Source organism: Amblyomma maculatum, chromosome 3 (assembly GCF_055883805.1).
Source record: "Amblyomma maculatum isolate TAMU_Amacu chromosome 3, ASM5588380v1, whole genome shotgun sequence".
Taxonomy (NCBI): Eukaryota; Metazoa; Arthropoda; class Arachnida; order Ixodida; family Ixodidae; genus Amblyomma; species Amblyomma maculatum.
The window spans coordinates 199,110,089-199,130,988 of NC_139346.1; the positions used below are offsets into that span (position 1 = coordinate 199,110,089).

General features: G+C 44.1%; 1 long non-coding RNA gene across 1 annotated transcript; it reads right to left on the reverse strand.

Moving 5' to 3' along the window:
* Window positions 1-10,526: 10,526 nt before the first annotated feature.
* On the reverse strand, window positions 10,527-15,996 carry LOC146197386 (uncharacterized). Its single transcript, XR_014705664.1, has 4 exons — window positions 15,663-15,996; window positions 13,709-13,880; window positions 13,154-13,234; window positions 10,527-11,237 (listed from the first exon to the last, which is right to left on the reverse strand). It is a non-coding gene; the product is annotated as an uncharacterized LOC146197386 (long non-coding RNA).
* Between the last annotated feature and the right edge of the window lie 4,904 nt (window positions 15,997-20,900).

Here is a 20,900-nt window from a genome sequence, read left to right on the forward strand (position 1 = left end):
CTTGTCACGACACTCCTCCGCTAGTTTGTTTTGAATTTGTTTAGCTGAGGCTAGCTTTTTTATTCTTGCATTCTCTACTGGCTACACATTGAGATTACATATGTTGAGCCTCCATTCCTGCGCTGTTCCCCCTCTAGTTAATTTGCTATAGCTCTTTTGTTCATGAGTGCGTGCTTAGGCTGCCAACGAATATATTGAAACAAATGACGGCTGCCTTGTCGTGAGCCGGCATAAAACCCTCGTCGTCTAAGAAAGGAGGAAGTAACGAAGAAAAATGACGGGACCGGGTTCCTGTGGGAGGTCTGCGAAATAAAGTCGTGGCCGAGTTTAGGCATGAAGCAGCACTGCAGGATACTATTGCATCCTGGTATGTTAGGTTGGTTTAATAGAGCTTCAAACAGTGAATTTAGCCCCCGAACATCTTTAGTTAATGAAGAGACAATTGCGACGTACCTGAGAACACTACGTAATGGCAGTATGTTCCAGAAAATCCAACAGCTCACATCAAAAAGAAAAAGCACCAGATCCTTGTGCACGTGTGGGCTTGAGACGAAAAAAAAAAAAAAAACGCCATGCTTTTTTTACCACACTGCCTTACCCACAACCATGCATGCATCAACCATAGCCTTTTTTCTTTCTCTTGAAGAGGCAAGTTTATATTAGGTTGCTGAGAGTTGGTAGCCTATTAACAGTAAGAAAAAGAAAACGAAAAGAATAAGAAAGGAAAAGGGAAATGGTAGTAATTATGAAAGGAATAGGAAGAAAAAGAAAATGTGTAGAGAGGGTTGAGTTTCAGTCTGAATTTGTTGGTAACTAGGTTGTGAAGGAATAGTTTTGTGTTTCTTCGGTTCGCATGTTGGTGCCGAAACCCGGGAATTTCGCGAAAAACAACGGCAACTTGAAACCAGCGTTCCAACTGTAACGGACGACAGCGATGGAGCGTCTCCAAACGAAGAGAGAAATTACGCGAGCCGAACTGAACCGACTAAACGAGGAGCTTGAGCGACTAACAACGACGGATGACTTCGGCCCCCAGCAACGAGACCTCCTCGCGGAAATATCAGATGAGTTGGACATTGTTTCGAGAGATTTGAAAAAGTTAGATGCATTGATTGAGCCGCATGTTTGTGACGAAGGCCTCGCGGAAGAATACAAAGGCGTTCGTCAGTGTCAAGCTCTCATGACACGAATGCGGACAAAGCTTCGGCGTTGCAGTGAAACGAATTCTAACGGTGCAACAAGCACACTGAATGCAGAAGAAACCGCGTCCAGGTTACCTGCTGCCCGTTCCGGACAACTGAGGTTGCCTAAGCTGGAGCTTCAGAAATTCAGCGGCAACAAGCTTGACTGGCAACCGTTCTGGCAACAATTCCGGCAAGCAGTCCACGAGAATAGCGGCTTAACCAGCAAAGAAAAGTTCTTGTACCTGCGGACAGCGTTGACAGGAAAGGCGGCGGCCGCTTTGACCGGCGTCCAAGCGACGGAGAATAATTACGACTACGCTGTAAAGACACTCCAAGAGCGTTTCGGGCGTCAGGACGTGCTCGTGCAAGAACGCCTTACGCAGCTGTTAAACCTTCCCCAGGTTAGAGCTCTCAGTGACGTGAACGCGCTGCGACGCCTCCACGATCATGTTCAGCGAAACATCGCAGGACTTGAAACTTTAGGTATCAAATCGGACAGCTATGGTGCGATGCTGTGCGCGGCTTTGTTTCGGGTATTGCCGGCCGAATGGGCTGTTGAGTACCATAAGGCCCACAGTGCAGACAAGGACGTGCTCGACAGTTCGAGTCTCCAAGCCATTCTGCAATCAGTTCGCCTGGAAGTGGAGAGCAGGGAAAAGGCGCACGGAGAAAGCACGAACGCTCCTCAGCAAACGCGACCTGACCGCGCCAGTGAACGGCGTCCCAACAGCGTCTACGGCAAGGGCTCAGCGGCCAGCCTCCAGGTGGGTGCCAAATCGAGCAAGGAAAGATGCCCTTTCTGCGCTTCAGAGAGGCATGAGGTTGCAGATTGCAATGCTCCGATATCAATTGATGAGAAGAAAAGAAAACTGCGAAAGGAAGGGAGGTGCTACCGATGCGCAAAGAAGGGGCACATGGCGAAAGGGTGTAAGAATTGGGCACTACGTTGCGCGAAGTGTGGCCGACGACACATCACCTCGCTTTGTGATCCACCGGCACCGAACGCCGATGGCGAGACCGCTACTGGGTTGCACTCAGCAGCGTCTCTTAGCAACAGCAATAAAAACGCCGTGCTGCTGCAGACGGCGCAGGTGTGGGTCGACGGTCCGAAAAGAAAACGCCTCGCTCGCTGCCTGTTTGACGGAGGCAGTCAACGATCGTTTATAACAGAGAAGCTCTCGCGAATACTGGATCTTGAGGTGATCGGTGAAGAGGAAGTGACCATTTGCCCTTTCGGCGGCTCGACCAACGTTATAAAGAAAAAACGACGCCGAGTGAAGCTCCGGCTACGAAGCCAGTACGACCGCAAGGAACACAGCATCGAAGCCCTCGAAATTGAAGAAATCTGCTCCGACCAACTGCTGCGTCCAGAAAACGCTGTTGAGATGAGTCAGGTGGCTGATTTGAAATTAGCGGATGTCACCATCTCACCAACTCGCCTCTTCACACAAGGCATCGAAATTCTAATAGGCGCTGACTATTATCGGACTTTTGTGCACACAAAAGTAAGGAAAGTGCAAGGGGCCTTGGTTGCGCTCAAGACTGACTTCGGCTGGACCTTGCAAGGGCCGATACCTCTGTCTGCTTCAGGTGTGTCGTGTTCCACCGTTGCCGTTCTGCGCACCAGCGTCTGTGACAAGAACGCCAACCTGTCAGACGAACTTCGAGCGTTCTGGGAGCTGGAGAGCCTCGGTATCTCCTCAAGCAGCTGCCTACTTGGAAGCGAGGAGCAGCAGGTGAGAGAAGACTTTACTTGTTCTCTGACTTTGACCGATGGGCGATACGGGGCGAGCCTTCCGTGGAAGGCACTTGACCAAAGGCTAGCCAGAAGCGAAGTTGTAGCAAGAGAACGCCTGGCCAGGTTGATGCGGCGTCTGAGACCCAAGAACAGGCTAATGGTCTATGATGCAGCCATCCGTGACTACCTAGGTAAAGGCTTTGCTGAAAGGGTTCCAGCCGACAAAATCGACAGCACCTCGTCTCGAGTGTATTATATGCCTCATCGTGCTGTTTTCCGTTCAGAGAGCTCTACCACCAAAGTTCGCATAGTGTTCGATGCATCTTCGAAAGCACAAGGCTGCTTGTCACTTAACGATGCCCTCACCAACGGCCCGAACCTGAACTCCGACCTGCTGCGGCTTACGCTGAATTTTCGATGCCACAAAATTGCATTGACCGCCGACATCGAAAAGGCCTCCCTTCAGATTGGCGTCAAAAGTGAGGACAGCGACGCACTGCGATTACTCTGTGATTCATCTGCGTCATATGAGAGCTCATCAGAGGGTGATATAGAGGTCTGGCGCATGACCAGAGTGCCTTTTGGCGCCACAAGTAGTCCCTTTATGTTGGCTGCCACCATATGACATCATCTGGCTAACGTCTCTGAGGACCTCTCTCGCTCCGCACAAATCTTAGGCAGCTGGCTGTACGTAGAAGATTTGATAACCGGAGTCAGCAACACGGAACAGGCGACCAAATTTTATGAGGAGGCACAGCAAATAATGAGCTCAGCAGGAAAGAAACTGCGAAATTGGAGTTCCAACAACGAAATCCTACAACGGTTCAATGCTGACGGCGTTGGAAATGCCTGCGCTGACACTGCGACGACGACTTCAGCCATGGCAAGAGTGTTGGGGCTCGAGTGGGACAGAGCAAACGACGAGCTGAAGTATTCCCTGAAAACGGCACTGGAGCTTCTTACTATCAACAGGAACACTAAACGCTTCGTGATCCAGGCCACAGCGAGAATCTTCGATCCCCTCGGTCTGCTGAGCCCAATAACAATCACAGCACAAGCACCTCTTCCGGTGATAAAATTTAAGCGCTTCAGCAAACTGAATCGCCTACAGCGAGTCACAGCCTGGATGCGACGCTTTGTTCGCAACTGTGATCGAAAAAAGGATCGACTTGAGGGCCTGCTCTGCGCATTCGAAATCCAACAGGCGCAGAAATGGTCGCATCACGGAGGAGTTTCCTGGGCCAGATGGAAGAACGCGATCCTGTATGATCCGTTTACCAGGTGGTACTTTTGTAGCCGTCGGAAACCAGAAATTAATGAGCTAGCGCTCATTCGGCGGGGAGGATGTTGAATAATCCGGGTGCTGCCTCCGCGGCCTTCGCGGCACGACATTTGGGCCATCCCACGGACAACGGGGGATGGACGTACACGAACTGGAATCGCCCATTCTTCACCGCGGGGTACGGCTGTGTGTGCGTGTGCTGTGTGTGGTCGGTGGGTGGCGCGAGAAAGGGACGCTCGTGCGCGTGCTCCCTTCAAATGACAGACACTCAGCGTTTACGGGGCAGTGCGGTGCATAGTTATGGAGACGCTCTCCCACCAGTGTTGAAGTGAGTGCAGTTTGGAGAATTAAAATTCATGTTGTTGTTGTTTATAAAAGTTCTCCCTAACGTATTTGAATAACGAACACATGTCGACCGGGTTCATCACTGTCCTTGGTATATTCACTATGATTGAGTTCTCAGGCAGTCCGTTCTTGGGGAGCTTATTGTTGCCCCGGAGTCACGCTGGCAGAGAGATAGAACACCATCTTATCGGTTATTGGTTGCGCACGGTACCGTCTGCTACCCCGTAGTGCGGTAGCCTTTGTTCGTCTGAAGTTTGTTCATTGTCATTGCCTTGTACTTTTGAGTATTGTAGGAGGTAACATGTCGGCCAGATAGCACTAGTCATGCAGCGGGGCTGATACACAAACAGCAATGCCCGATGCCTCTACCACTCACGTGTTCACAGTAAGGAAATTGCTTGTCATACAGAAATAAACACAAAAAGCTCAAGTCATCATAGTTTAGCATCTATATGTACGCTGCCGAAACAGGTTATTGGGTTAGATTTTTTTGGTTAAAACCTTAGCATACTATAGGCTTACCAGTTTATTTCGAATCAGTAACGAAAGCCAGCCGCTTGAAATGTCTGTGGTATCTGATAACAGGCATGCTCCACCAGGTGGCAACATTTTCAGGTGGCTGGGTAATGAGGCAGCGTAATAATAACTTTGTTTTTGTCGAGAACATGCATCCCGCACACTTATCAGGTCGACAGTGTGTGCTGACCTTCATACGCGGTGGCTGGTTCTTCCTTTGTTTGGACGAACTTAGCGGCGAGTTTCAAGCTGATGAAAAGGCTTCCTTTCTAACTTTTTTCTAATATTTATATACCTGACGCAAACAATACAGCCATACGTACAGAAAGTTAAATAGAACTAGAACCATACTAAAGCCTGAAAAACTGTAGTACTCTGATTGCACGTATGCTCATTAGCATACAGTCGTAGGATAATGTAGATCATATTATGGCCCCACGGCATGCATTTATAAAACACGTGCCCGTTCTGAAGCCGTGTGCGTTGAATGGCCTAGTCGGTAGCGTCCTAGGCCCGTCGCAACCTAAAGGGTCTGGGTTATAAATCTGCTTGAAACCTGAGATCTTTTCCGAAGTCAATTCTTATTAAAATAAACCCTTCGCGACATTCGGAGGTTATTAACTTTCATTACACGTCACGTTTTACTCACTTTTATTCCGAGCGTGGCCTCAAGCACCGCGCGAAATATGCGAGACGTTTGAAATTCCCGCGAGAGTTCATAAGACACTGAGCTCATGACCCTTTTAGTCAATCTACCTTTTCGCTTAGGAACGCATTGCCGACACCACATTTTCTGCTACAAAGGACCGTTATGCGGTCCCGTAAGCCCTCGGAACCTACCCCTCCACCATAAAAAAAAAATTCTGTCTAAAATGAGTACTTGCCAGTCTGCTTACAGTGTCTCTTTAACGTACAGTCCTCGAAGGGCTGACTAGGCGGACACTGAGAGTTACCTAATAACTGCCAACCACATTTAGGCTGCGCAGTTCACAAGAGAAAAGTGTTTTCGATATTTCACAAGCGTACTTAAGCTTAGATTGTTTTCAATTAGCTTCTAGAAGTACATTTTTGTGTGTCTTACGGGAACATACAGTACTCAATATTGGCTTCGCTTGGGCGAGTTGGTTAGACATGTTGATCCTGAAAAGCACGTAAAGAACAGACGGACAACAGCAAAAGACGGACACATGAGCTCTTATATTCAACTAATTTTATTTCATGAGAGAAGCATAATATTTGTGCTTTTAAAGTGACATGCGCATGCGAAGCTAAAAACTCAGAGTGAAAAGGAAAAACATTATCGGGCTGCACGTGTAAAAGATGAAAGATATGACATCTCTTTCTCAGGCAACATAATCGATGGATCACTTCCACAATCATCGCCAGTTCATGCTGTCTCTAACGCCTTAACAATATCGCGCGTTTTTTATATTTGCTCCTATAAAGAATTTCACATTAAGGAAAGAGAGGACTACAATCCTTCTTTCTTCTGCACTTGAGACAATGAATGCTCATGTACCCCCCTTTTTCGTTGTCCAAAATGTATTTATGCTCACCTAATCTCTAATTTAGGCATCTACAACTTTGGCCTATATGATATTGACCACAAATCAATTGCACCTTTTACACAAGCTCTTCTGTGCATTTCAAACGGCTTTTGTAATGCTTGATCGTGCAACCAGACTTCATCCTGCTTTCTGAAGTGCTCTGCTTACTTGGGGCAGAGAACAAAACATTGACATTCACTCGGTTACCAATTTTTTTAAGGTTGTGTGACAATCTGTGCACGACCTTAAAAAAAAAAAAAAAAAAAAAAAAAAAACATTACAAGAGTTCAACGCTGCTGAAGCAAATATTGAGCAAAAGAATTAACTGCGGGTGACCGAGCGTTCTTCTTTTTTTGTTCTTCCTCATCCCACATATAAAGCCCCGCTTTAACCAAGCCGTATGAACCAGGGTCCTAGCAGGCTGATTCTGACATAACCGTCCCATGTGAAACGAGAGACCCAAGTTGGCAGCTGCTGCCAGCCCGTGTGTCACGTGGGGTGCGACGTCAAAGCGTCACGTGGGTAAGACGTAACTGCGGCCGGGTCACACGAAGGCTTGAAAGTGCGAGTAGTATTGCTTTCGCAATAAAATACAGCACTCCCTACCCAACACTTCGGTTTATAATAAAGTGGGGGTATGATTGATTTTCACCTCACATTTTTGCAGTTGCAGCGCGATTCACCTTGAGAAACTAGAGCAAGACATACGTAGGAAATCAACGTTATTATGGCTACTGGTAATGAAACCTGAAAAGTTAATTTCTTCAGAGCGTGCACTACGCCTCATCTAACATCAAGGCAAAAGCCAATTTCCTTTGCCATCAGGGAGTATAGCGGGGTGCGCTAAATAACTAATCAGCACAGCCATGTAGAGATAGCGAGAGCACTAATGCCGTGGGTCTGCTTCCCTGCTTGCTGAACGCATCCGCGTCCCTCGGTTAAAGTTTAACATTGCCCCCGTAGACAAGGCCTTTCCTTTGTTTTGTCTGATATTTGGCAGCTACCTAGGGCACGCTTTGTTCACATTTCCGGCGGGTTGTGCTTTTCGAAAGGGTCGATATTCTTGTGCCGCGGGTCGCTGTTTATGCCTTTGTTAACCCCGGTGTAACTTCGAAGGTTCGTTCAGAGTGTGATGATACCTGGGAAATGCACACATCAACTAAGCCTAGAGAAAATAAATGTGCGCATGGATGTAATTTCAGCGCTATCTTAGTGAAAGCCTTGAGGAGAAAATATGCCCCAACTCTTACGCCGTAAACATTTGGAGATTTTAAACACTGCTTGTAGAAAATGCTCTATCAAAAATTCCTACCCAATTCCTTACTCCGCGTTATCACACTTGCCTAACAATTTAATAATCCCTAGATGGTTTCAGCATAGAGTGGATGGAATATCCTAAACGTAGGTATACCGATATAATGGATGCCCGCTGTGCACGTGGTATCCAGCCCCCTAAATCTGAAAGCGATGAATAAGCACAGAAATACTGGCAGATTTGTTCTTTTGCAAACGTATTGTATCTGCACATACAACGCACACAGAAAATGGCAGACCTAAGCGTCGCGGGTTAGCTCATCAGAGCGCGTGAGCTAACGGTATTTGCCACCGAAAGGCCTGAATGGTAGGAAGGCTGCAGACCTCCGCCCTAAGGCTGCCCCCATCTAGGGAGAGGACGAACACGGCTGCGTTGCAGTCTCCATCCCGCTGTTTCTTACAGCAACGACGCCGCGGCTCAATTCCCAAGGTGGGTGTAGAATCTCGACCAAGAAGGTCCGGTCCAAAACGCTGCAGCATGGTAGCTGAGAAAAAAGCCTGTTTGAAGCTTTGTTTTGTTCGACGGAAGGAAAATCGTTGAGCCTCTTGCGGTGCTCGCATAGGTGGTATATGCCTGTCGAGTAGCTATGCTGTGTGAGGCATAATAACGCGGCAACGTTAAATGCCATGTTCACCGAAACTCTGCCATCGGCGTCGGAGGCAGATGTTGGCATTGGCGCTGTGAGCTAAAAATCTCGACCATGGCCCTGGCACACGCTAGACGGCAGCTTGCATGGACGAGCACTGACTGTAAGCAGGGTTGCCTGACGTTACGTTGGGTAGTAGCTGCCAACTAGGACCTCTCCTTTCACTTGGGAGGATGCCAGAATCAGCATTCCAGGCCATTTGAATTCACGTTACTCCTAGGCGACGCGTGCGCATTTATGCAGTTTGGTTAAAGCGGAGCTTTATATGTGGGTGGTAGTCTATGCAGTCACATCATTCATACCCTTAAAGACGGATGTCACGTGCACTCCAAAAATTTTCAATTTGCTTTCTGTCGGTCATGTAAAATCACTATGTTCTGTAGGATAGCAGGGCTCTTTTCTCTGTCTTAATTGCTTCATTTCGTGACTCGCATTTCCCCCTTGTCCCAAAAGGCCCCCCTTCAAACCAAACGAAATGCAGTTTCACGCTGCAAAACGAGATGGCGCCAACATTATCATCGCTGTGGCAGCTGCGGTACTCTCACGCATGCGCAGAAGACAACATTGCTCGCCGGAGAATGCACTGTATCATCTCGCATACGCAAAACGCAAGGTAGTGTTCCGACGAATGTTATGGAGGTCTTCACTAATGTTTCCATGAGAGTCTCTTAAACACTAACAGACGCAGCTTACGCGTCTGTTAGTTGTAATCCAAGACCCCATTCAGGACGCTGAAGCCGCGCAACCTTTTTAATATGCGCGCTATCTCTTAAAGGCGCGAAAAAAAAAAGTTAGAGGGTATCTTAGGTGTCTCTTAAGAGGAAAATGGTGAAACTTTACCCTTCCTCCTTTCATCATTTGCCCCTTATCGGCGTTCGTTGCAGTGCTACATATAATTACAATTGGTTAACAGGAAAGGAAAGTACAGTATCTGTCACACTTTTTCTGGCAATTTTGCTTGGACAGTACACCACCGCTTCTGTCGCGTAGCGTTCCTTGGCGCTCGAAGTGTGGTATTGCAGATGACAGGAACCCTAGACAAGAACACATCTAGCGGAAGCTCGCGGATAATGATAAGCCTTGCGCAAAACTCTTGCGCGAGGGTTTTCGTTCCATGAGGCTAGAAAGGATTTCGCCTTAAAAAACCTTTCAAGTAAACGATACCTTGATACAAACAACACAGACAGTTGTGTTTCCAGACGATCTGCAGCTTCTGCATTGAGTGTTTCTTACTGAAGCGATTAATAAAAACTTAACCAGTTAAACTACGATTGAACTTTGCAGAACAAATGATACTCCCGACTAGGCCACTCAACTCTCAGCGGATCATTATTTGGGTGGAGTGGTCCGAAGACTTCTTGGGTACCTGGGCTCGTATCTCGTATATCCTGTCCTTGAAGCCGTTTTAAAGCAAGTGTTCAGACGAAAGACTCCCGCCGCGCTGGGGAGCTTGAAAAGCGCCATTGTAGAGTGCACTGTAAAAACAAAAACACCTTATTAGGTGTTTTCGCATGTCTATAACTAACACCCATGCACCCTTGAAAAAAAGTGGCTTCAGAGTGCCAGTACACCCTCAAAGATGGTGCTTCGGTTGGTCATAACACCCTTCTATGGGGCCAATGCACTGGGGTGTTTTCATCACCTTTACACCCTATTGCAGGGTGGAAGCAGTGGCATTGCACCCTTACACCCATTTATAAAAATCAGTGCGGGTAACGTCCATATATTTCATTCCCTAATTAGGAATTACTTTTGCCACTACACGTTCCTTAATGCTTTTCCTATGTGCACATTTGCGATCAAGCTTAATGGTATTCCTTTTAACCACCTGTAATGCCAAATGAGCATGTAAAAAGATGCTGCATGCCTTTATTTTGACATCTAGAATGGCCCATGCCAGTATGATTGTTTTTTCAAATTCACAGAGCATGTTACAAAAAAATGTCACACAGAAGGAAACTGGAAGTCTTTTATTCGGCATAGAAGGGTCAGGGTTCGGGCTAGCGGGTGCTCGGGTGCTGGTGGAGGGGGGGGGGGGGGGCAGGGGGGCACTTGTGTTCTGTTTCTTCATTGATGCGCGCTATGGAACCTCATTTATTTAACAATACTGCCACTCTCCACCGAGAGCCTAGCAGACGGGCAAAAACATACATGGTATGTATGTAAATACCTAAAAAAATGAAAGAAGCAAAACAGTTCCAACAAATGCAGACAACAAAGTATACAATTTTTTTTCAAAAACAGACCCGAACAATGAACACTACAGCATGGTGACATTTCTGAAAAAACAACAACAAAACGTTTAGTCGTATGCAACAATAATCGCAGTACACAATATTAATCCTATGCTTTGTCAGTGTCAACGCGTGCGCTTGCATAAAATTCGGCCTTAAGCGATGAAATAAAGCGTCGTGCAGCGCATCTTGGCTTCGACACGCAGACGCCCAAAAAGAGGTGCTCTATAAAGCAGCACAAATTGTCGGACCCCTTGTCATACGTCAGATTGAACAGCCAAAATCGACCCATTATTGGAACAATACCCTAAGTAGAGTCGATGACTCGAAGAAGCTTCCGCTGCTGAATGAAGGGGAAATGCTCTTCAGCTTCTTTGATGCTGCTCCCAGTATATCCGACGTACGGCGTGGCAGGCTTTTCTTTCTGTTCCTTGATAAAATTGTGAAAGAAGTGCATAACAGAGCAGCTGTATAAATATGCACTGCACCTGGCAAAAAGCAAATTCAACATATTTTCTACTCTATATTTAGAATACGCCAATGCCCCTTTAGTGTACAGCAGTGTGCTGGAAAAGGGCCCTATCGGAAACCACTGGTGGTTATCTCACAATTAACAATGCAGAGTACACTGTTATGGTTGGTTCAGGAGGCACAAAGCCAGCAGTCTGATCAAGTCATAAATGAGAGCACATAAGGTCAACCCATTTTTATTCATGCAGCATGCTGTTGCATGGTAATTTTTGGATTATGCAAGCTATTTTATCAAACAAAAATGGCTACACTCATCAAAAGCACCTGGGTTAGAGAACTTCAATGCTGGCCCACGAACTTTTTATTTCACATGAACTGGAATGCTTATTATGATAGTTAAAAATGTAAATAAACAATAAACACCACTGGAGCACGGTGTTTACTACTAAAATATTAACAGCTGGCTCAATTGAAGGTGTCACACAAGGCCTACAGCATACCCTGCACTGGCCAAGTAGATACTGCAGAACCAAACAAAAAAAAACATGGAAAGAACATACTTAGTAATGAGACCACTACAAAAAAAAAACAACAAAGTGCATGTAATACATAACACATAATGCATTTCTGAACTTTTGCACGTCTTCTTGTGCTAAGTATGAACCAGCCAAGCCCTAGGTCATCGCAATGCTTCCTGAAGTGTTTACATTTAAGGTTTAGTAACAAGGAAAAAGTGTTCTCGCTGCTCTATGTGGCAGTTCTGAAACTTCATCACACATTATTCATTGAAAGTGTACACTGGAGCTTTGAGTTGAGCGACAATTACTAGTGCAACAGCAGAGCATTACCAAACAACCAAACAGCAGAAGCTCTAAAAAATAACACTGAAGCATGGCATGTTAAAACATTTTCCACGCATAGCACATTGTATGCATAAACATCCAGAACATCAGTGGTGAGCCTCAAGAGGCGGCAGGAAGCTCAAGTGTTCAAGAAGTTGTAATCGTTATAGCGGCAGGCAGTCTGAGCACTTTGAAATACTAAAGGTTCGAATACTAAAAATATGTTGACTAACTTGAAATGCAAAAATAACAATTTGGATTTATTGAGAATGTTTACTATAAATGAGAATGTCTATGACAGTGCCACATGGTTAATGCATGAAATGTTAGCATCTGTAGTTGAAGGCATTATATTTATACAGCATGAACCTTGAAACACAGCAGTATTTTCTCCCAACCAATGTGGTAAACCTAATCTCCGAAGAATTAAAATTATTACATCATTTCAAACTTCGCTAGCAAATTACAGCATTTTTTTAAAACAACTATTAAACTGCAATACCCACCTTCAGAAGCCTGTAGGATAAGACAATGTGGCAAATATTTCTTTTGAAGCAGTCTCAGATTATATATTCCAGACATTAGGAACATGTTAGGTACTATAATGCATGAGCAGGTTGAGAGACCCCTTTCCAGCAAATGCTAAACCCCACCAAGCTGCCTGCAAGAGCCATCTGATAAAGCACTGCTGGTGCACTGCAGCAGAGTGCTTAGTCAAATGGTACACTGCACCAATCTTGACATTACCAGTGCTTCATCAGGTGACTCTTGTATGCAATACGACGTGGTAAGCATGTGATGGCAGGAGTATCTTAAAAGTGCTTTTGATTGTACTTACAGTGCAAATAATCCTTTCACAGCAAAGAATTCACAGTTGTGATGAAAACTTGTGTAGTATTTCTATTTGAATTATGAATCACTAATACATATTACAAGTTAGACTGTAAACGATTTTAGAAACAAAGAAAATTCGCTAATAATGTCAGTTTAAAGTAGGCTTCCTGAATATTCAAATGACAAAGAGAAAACTTACAAATGATACAAACAACATCCAGAGCTCCCGGCTGGTTCCCAATGTTTGCTTAGAGTTGCAGAATGCATACTGTCTGTACATCTACAATAGAAATAAGCAACACAACAATGGTGTACCTCCTTGCAGGTAAAAAGAGACAGCCGAGTTTTGAGGCGATAATTTATTGTCTAATTTAGGAAGGCGAATAAACAAAATTGAAAGCATGTAGAGGCACGCAAACTGAAAGCCAAACATCTGACAGCAAAAATTAGCAAAGCTTGTGAAGATTTGAATCAGGTATCACCTAATTCTCTGCTACTAGTTGAACAGATTCGAAAGGGCTGCACCATTACAATGGAGAAGAACAATAGGTAATTTAAATTTAGCTAATACGAAAATTGTTACATATGAAGAAATGCACAGGCTAGTTATGGTTTTATTATTCTTTCTGAAGCTCAGCCATGTTTTTAGTATATCTATAAGGCAATGCAAAATGGCAAAAATGTAGGCATTCAGCGAAAAACTGCCAATTAGATAGCACATGCAGCAAACAGAAGGAAACAGTTGATTACTTACGCTTCTTTCTCCTTTCACGCATTCTCTCAGAACTTACTTCGAGCACCCGGGCAATGTCCTTTTTTCTTGCACGAATGGTGTCCTTCGAAACCAAGACAAGTGTCTTGTTAAGGCCGATTTCAACTGCCTCTTTGCCGTCCTTCTTGATCAGCATGTTGAAGTCATGTAAGAACTGCAAGATTGTGTGAATGGTAGCCATAAAGAATTCATTTTACTCAATGTTTCAAGTAACTGAATATTAAAAATCATTGTACAAAAGCTAAGGCAATTGATGCCTTTGTAATATCTGAAAAAAAAAAAAAACTGGCATTAGCAAACAGCAAATACAAATATTTACTAAGGTTAGAAAACAGCAAAAACCATCAGTATGTTGCCACTCATCGCCAAACTGCAAGCAATATTAAGGAAAGTCTAATATAAAAAATAACTAAGCAAAAATTATGATCCTCCTTCCCTCAACTTGGCACTCGGCTGAATGGCAATAAAATATGTAATATACCTCTAAACTAAGGGTCCCCGCTCAGCTTTAAAAAGTAGGCTTCAATTCTTAGAGACAATCTACAGACATGCATCGTTAGCATATGAAAGTCAAATTGTTTTCTGGGCCCTTTAAATCAGTAAACTGCTTTCAACACATACATTACAAATTTTTTAATAACAGTAAGTCACAAATTTGCCTGCAATATGCGCACTGTGATGAGCAAAGAAGGTAAACATATGCGACTAAGGCTGTGATAATCGCTTCATATGTACATTTAAGCAAAAGACAAAAAAAAAAAAGTAAACATCTGGTCAGAATCAAACTCTCTAATAGCAACATCCGGTACAATATTTGGCCACGGAATTCAAGCTGTCGACCTCTACTTGAATGCTGAGGCATCAGTATCGAATATTCATTTATTCTAGTCTAAAGACACTACAAAAATCAAGTAATGCGGTCAAACTGTTATGTTGAAATGTGACCACGAAAATAAACTGGATGGTTTGAACCACATCAGCTGACTTAGCACGTGTACAAGTGCCTTAATTGAAGTCTTGCTGAAAATAAAATACGTACCTAAATGATTCTTCGAGAGCGAAAGTAAACGCCATAAAAATGCAAATTCACACTCCATGCAACCGCAAAATATAGTCCCCGTAAAATGAAAAATGCTCCCATTGTGACTAAAAAAGGCAAATCCAGACGCGGGGAAGTTAACATAGGCTGATGATAGCGGCATATAGTTTACGCAGTTTGGAATAAACTATTATGCAACCAGGCCGGCCGACCAGCGCACTTCGATGCCGAGAGCATGAGCGCAGAGGCGTGCCGCGCTGAACGGCCGCCGAGAACGAACATAGCCTCCTCGAACAAAAAGTTTAAACAGAAGGGCTGCGGGAGGACGCTCCCCGAGCAGCAGGACGGTGCGCGCCTATGCTCCGAGTAAATAAAAAAAAAAGGGGGGGGGGGGGGATGGCAGCGCTCCGAGTGAAAGAAGACGACGAAGCATGAAAGGTTTCAGGAGAGCGAGCGCGAAGTCTAAGAGATAAGGGAGGAGGGGGGAGTCGAGAGTGCTAGGAGAAAATAAGGTAGTACGCCAACATGACCTTGCCGCACGAACGGAAACGGTAGAACAAAGCCGAGTCGTTGCGAACTGAGCGCAAGTATCAAACTGGCAAGAAACGAAAATCGTTTCGTGAAACTCCTGCGCGTACAAAATGCAAGGAAACGTAGCACATACATTATTTCTGTTCAAGAAAGTTGAGACTGATGTTCTTGCGCGAAATCTGCGTGACTCGCCGCGACATCTACCACATGTGCGATGTCATTTTGGCAGCCAGGTGAAAACAAGCGCGTGTCTCACGTTTTCATTTCAGCACATTCTGGAGCGTTCCGGCACAAAAAGACACAGAATGCAGCAATCCGGTAGGTCACTGTTCCCACAAAGCGCAATATGCGTGAGAATAGGCTTACCTTTACAGACGATTGCGTCAGCCGCAAAGTACGCTGTCCGCCTTCGTATCACCGGCACCGAACCAACCAGTGCGATTTCAGCGCGAGTGCAATGTAGTCGGCGCATATACCTCTTAGTCACGCAGAAAAAAAAATCGTCCATGCCTTCTTCTTTCAAACATCTCAAACAAAGCGGTGCAGCAGTCCTTCGGCCTGAGCAAAGCAAAAAGAAGCCCGGACACTTGCCGACACGATAAATGCCCGTTTGCGTTAAACACCACATGTAGAAGGCACTTCACAAGCGTACACACTTCTGTAACACATATGCAAGGGAAATGCGACACATTTCACGAGGGTACACAATCGAAGAAGCACGTTCAGCATTCGCCGAAACGTGGTCGAAACGCACCCCACAATGCTAACGGCCATATTGTGAAATTTGAAAAGAGCGTTCGCAGCTACCGGCGGCCTCCTGGCGGTGAAATTTTGTTTCAGTTTCTGTTTCATTTTTAGAAAGCACTCGTGTGTAATTTTAATTTTAGCGTTACTTTTGGTGCTTTATTTAGGTGTTGGGTTATACTAGCAGCGCCGCTTGTGTATAAAAGGCTACGAAGTTACGCAGCCATATACCACCAGCATGTTAGGTGATATTGCTTACCCGTAACACCCTAAGGCATATTCTCCAACCAAAGCACCCCTTTGGCATGCAAGAGGTGATTTCCAATGGCACGAACACCCTAGACTCAGGGTGTAAGGGTGTTTTGAATCAGACAAATGCCCAAAAAGGTGTTTTTGTTTTTACAGTGTGGTACCCTTTGCAGAGGCACCCAACCATAGTTGAATTTGTTTAATAAACAAACGACTTCATTGTCTGTCTGTATATGTCTGCGCTATACGTGAGCTTAGTATATAGCGAGCGGAACCCTCGCTACCATAGGGTTTGTTTAAGTAGAAAGAAGGACTATAAAATGTTTGTCCTGCCGACATTTTCGCCACTTTTGCAAGTTTGACACTGGTAAGAAATAACAATGCAGAGAGTAAGTTGCGTTTCCGCATCAGTAATCACACCGGCATCAGATGTGGCTACATCAACACATTACGGTTATACATTACAACACTTTACATAATAAATAAAGTTTTGCTACAAGTGTCACTTTACTGGTCAGTTCTGCTTTCGTAAGTGCCAACTTCGTTGGTTGGAACTGCCTGCTGCCAATTCCTAAATAAATATCGCGTAATTTGTGTTTATCTCGCAAAAGTAAACGAGATGTCGGCTGAAAGTTTAACAGCCGCGGGCAGCGGCAACTTAAAAGCGAAGAACAACGAGGCTGCCGGTCAATTCCTGTCTCTCCGGGTGGACTGCCGACTCACTTAATTTGTAGAGTCAACATATCAGACCCGCTTGGACGGATGGAAGTTGAGCTGGAGAAACAAGATAAATGGCAGAACAAGCACCAGTGCATGAAACGGCTTCTTGTGCTGATTCCTACTTTGTAAAGAAAGCTCATTTCAGTTGCTCTTTTTTATTGGTTGCTCTTCGGTATAAATGTACTTTCAGCATCGCGAAGTTCGCTTTTATATTATAGTAAGAGGATAGCCAGCTCCTTTATGACGTACCTTATTGAACGTATACACAAGAACTGTTTTTCTTTAATTATGTCCCTATTTATTGGAAGAAACTCGTGTGTATTCACTGCACCTCGAAAAGGGAAACCAAATTTCGCCAAGGGTCCTGCATTCAGTCTAATGATCAGATAATAAAATTTGCGCTACCCTATAATATTCCCGCCTAGCGCTGAGTATAAATGGTTTCCATAGAGTAGGAAAGCCTTTCTTCTGCACTGAATACAACCTGAATGATGGTACCGAGAGTAACTCTCCAGTGGACATATTACAGTTGAACTCTGTTAATGTGAAAAACTGAGCGAGTTGGATCGCGTTCATTGTAAGGGAAGCACGCAAGATGAGGTCAAAAGAAGACGGAAGGCATAACACCAGAACAGAATATAAAATCACATTCCGAAAAAATAAATTAAAGAAAGAGAGGGGGGGGGGGGCGGTTAAAAGTGTAGCAGCACGAAAAGCACTGGCCAAGAATATTGAACTGTGGAGACAAACTCTGTGAGAAGGCACCCGAACAGAATACAGGAATATTTGCAAGAAACCATTCCCACTCGCGGTCTGGACGTCATTTGTTGCACAGTCAGGTCAATCCAAAGAGCATTTATTTAATGAAAATTGGTTTACAGCGCAGACAGACAAACACGGGAAGGAACGAAATAAGACGACAGAGCGCTAACAGCTATGGAATATGAATAACCGATCCGTCGTTTATATACAGAAGCTGCTCATATCAACAAAACGCAATGGCAAAAAAAAAAAAATTCAGGAGAACTCAGAACAACTGATATGAAGGCATACAACTAGTTCTCTTAGAGCGCGAGGTACTTCAGTTTTGTCTATGATATCAAAATTCAGAGGTTACCGACAAACGAGCTACGAGAAATTGCAATCTCATCAGCTTCGATAGCCGCTCTTTCTAGTTACTTCATGCACCTGCGCAGCACCGCTATATTATCTAGATTATATGCTTTATACATCTCCGGCCAACTTATTCGACGCCAATCTACCGTACAGATTCTAGGGACGCATCTTGACCAAGACGGAAAGGGCACATCATGGGTCAGTAAAATTAGGTCACAGTGCAAGACACTCCTACGCCTCATTAGCAGAGTAACCAGTCTCCAGTGGGGTACAAAGGATAAGGATACCCTCAGGATAAGGAGACCCGTCAGCTAATTACAGCCCTTCTCAACTTCTGCATAATGCATGGATACAATTTCCACATCATCACAAGCAGGCAGTCTGAAAACGATGAAAAGCTCAACTGAGAAGCCATCCGCATTGGCACAGGTCTGCCGAAACACACCCCTCTGAGCTGTACGCGCACAGTGGCATGAGCCTGCTTGTGGAGATTGCTGAACAGGCAAATCTCGCCCAAAGAGATCGGCTTAGCTATACCCCAGCTGGATGGTGCACCCTAGAGGAACTTTTTATTGAGCCAAATGCAGAAGTTCGATCTTCAAATGATTATGTGTATCCACCTTGGGCCCCGGCAACATCGCTGACAAATGGTAGACCATCACCACGAAATATTGCTCCTCGCTGTGGCAACTCGGAGTGGCGTAAGCGTTCCGCTAAGGCGCATAGCTGCAGAGCAGCGAACAAACCAACGGCTACTACCACAATAATATATACTGATATGGCAGAGACAACACTTCCCACAACCAATGCCAATAACAGCGACACAGATGTTCCCAAGATGTTCTGTTGGTGTGGAAGAAATATTGAAATTATGTTAAGCAGCACCATCACTTTCTTACCTCTGCGTCGAGCATTCTTTACGAAGTAACCAGTTCCTGCAAGGATCCTTAGGAGTTTAACACATAATTATATCTTTCCACTGTCATAATTACCGCTACATTCCTCGCGTAAAGGAAATCCTCTGTATTTTCTCTCGTCTCGTCCCCTCCCTTTAACATTTATTGCTTTCTTCAGCCTCCTCTTGTAATTCCTAAAGAAAACTATTTCCGGAAAAGAGTCGATTCAGTTCACCCATCTCGCTGTGAAATTACTTCGGAGTGTTTAATAAGGTAACTGCTCAAAAGCCATCCATGCTGGCCTCCGTGTGCTATGATAGAAAGACAAAACAAAAACGTTATATTTTGCTAAAAAGCTTCTGCTGTTCGCATGAGCGCGTCTCTCCACATACGTAGTCGTTCGAGTGGGCATACACAGCTCGCTTTAGAAATAAAAATTAAATTAGGCCTTACTTGCCCTTTCTTATATTTAGAATTGCACTTCCTACGCGTTTTTCAAAGCGAGATTCTCCCACTCTTCGCAAGGACCACAAAAATAACGAACTGCCATCGAATACCGAGCGGAATTTGTCGCTCGTGTTATTAATTTGGAGGCAAATTTTGCCCGCGGCACTTACATCGAAATATTCAGAGAAAGCGGCGAATGTTTAAATTAGATTAAAGAGGGTACTTGTATGTGCTTAGCAAGCTACTGAATTAATTGAACGCACTCAGCCCCTTTATTGAAGCTACTTACGTCGCCAGTTGGTGGAGTTGTTTTATCCATAGCTTTTTGAGGTCTGTCGCGCTGAAATTCTGATGAACTTTATTTAAAGTGAAACCTTGCATATACTACATGCGTGTTTGAAGCGTGCTCGAAGCAACAAATAGGAAGGAAACGAAAAAGCATAAAGCTTCACTTTCAAGGCATACGTCGACATCATTATATTTATTTATTTATTTATTTATTTATTTATTTATTTATTTATTTATTTATTTATTTATTTATTTATTTATTTATTTATTTATTTATTTATTTATTTATTTATTTATTTATTTTTTTATTTATTTATTTATTTATTTATTTATTTATTTATTTATTTATTTATTTATTTATTTATTTATTTATTTATTTACATATACCGGGTATTATAGCTAAATGTAACAAAGGTTTTAGACATGCAGTGGACCTCATCTCAGTGAAACAAATTCAGAGCTGTTCAGAGTCAGCTTTGCTAATCTGCAGTATGTTTTGTTCACCAAAGCTAATTAATTAGTCAAGACTAATTAGCTGTATCAATACAAAATTTATAGATCTCGAAAAATGGCTAGCTACACTGTTTTAATCATACCTCGACTTGGGCCGCCATATTTATAGGCCTGCATGAAATGCTAGTACGTGACCATGCTGTTATTTTAAATGATTCTCCAACTGCCTACAACCAGATTCATTGTAGACAGCGCGGCCCATAAAAGCGAATTTTGTCATCTCGGACGAGTCTCGGGGCTTCAAAGTGATATCGCAGTTACGAGGAATTCTTTTTTTTTTTTTTTATTGCGCTAGGCGTCGTTTTCGGTTGTTAAAAAAGTTCCTTTACGTAGACGCTAGTTTCATGGGAAAAACGTAGGTAGCCGTCTTTCGAGATGTAAAGTTTTTACACCGACACCTCTTCTCTCAAGCCAGTAGTAGGAAAAATAGCTAATTAGTCTTTATTATATTAATTTTATTGAACGAAGAAACATTGCAGATTAGCATAGGCTTCTCTGAACAGCTCTTAGCGGATTTGACTGCGCTATGGCTCACCGTATGTTCTACGACCTTGTTTACATTGAGCTGGGACATCCTATATATATATATATATATATATATGTATATGTATATATTGTAAAGATGAAGATG